This window comes from Otolemur garnettii, unplaced genomic scaffold (assembly GCF_000181295.1).
Source record: "Otolemur garnettii isolate 467f Iridium unplaced genomic scaffold, OtoGar3 scaffold00018, whole genome shotgun sequence".
In the NCBI taxonomy this organism is placed as follows: domain Eukaryota; kingdom Metazoa; phylum Chordata; class Mammalia; order Primates; family Galagidae; genus Otolemur; species Otolemur garnettii.
Window position 1 is genome coordinate 22,306,368 of NW_003852413.1, and position 1,025 is coordinate 22,307,392.

Below are 1,025 nucleotides of genomic sequence, written 5' to 3' on the forward strand. Positions count from 1 at the left end.
TCTTCTTTCCTAAGTCGGTACTTCTGGCTTCTCAGTGAATGGTAAACAAGGCTCTGCCCCAATACTCAGGCCAAAAGCTTGGAAGTCACCCTTTCCTGGTTGCCATGCATGTTCTGCTAATTTACCCATTATATCTCCCTCTGATCTATCCCTATCTGGTCTGCTAACTGGTACCCCTGTTTCCTTTTGTCCCTGTAGGGTTGATTCTCCACACAAGCACCAGTGATATTTTAGAGACAGAGTCTCACTTTATTGGCCTCAGTAGAGTGCTGTACCATAACAGCTCACGGCAACCTCCAGCCCTTGGACTTAGCCAATTTTCTTGCCTCAGTCTCCCGAGTAGCTGGGACTACAGGCACCTGCCACAACGCCCAGCTATTTTTTGTTGCAGTTTGGCTGGGGCTGGGTTTGAGCCCTCCACCCCTCAGTACATGGGGCTGGCGCCCTACTCACTGAGCCACAGGCACTGCTCTCACCAGTGATATTTTTATTTTATTTTATTTTATTTTGAGACAGAGCCTCAAGCTGTCTCCCTGGGTAGAGCACTGTGGCATCATAGCTCACAGCAACCTCCAACTCCTGAGTTCAAGGAAGTCTCCTTCCTCTGCCTCCCAAGTAGCTGGGACCACAGGTGCCCGCCACAACAACTGGCTATTTTTTGGTTGCAGCCATCATTGTTGTTTGGCAGGCCCGGGCTGGATTCGAACCCACTACCTTAGGTGTATGTGGCTGACGCCTTAGCCACTTGAGCCACAGGCACCAAGCCACCAGTGATATTTTAAAAAGCCCATTGGGCTGGCCCAGTCGCTTGCCTAAAATCCAAAAGTGGCTTTAATTATTCATCAGCAGCAGTAACTGTGGTTCAAGTCCTAAACAAAACACCTGACTTGAGCATTATCTACCCCTCACAAGTGTTCTTCCAAGGGAGACAATATCCCCGTTTTTTAGAAGATTAATTAGTTCAGAGATAAGAAGCAATCTGCTCACTCTCATCCTCTTAGCTGGGGCTCTGTCTTTTTTTTTTT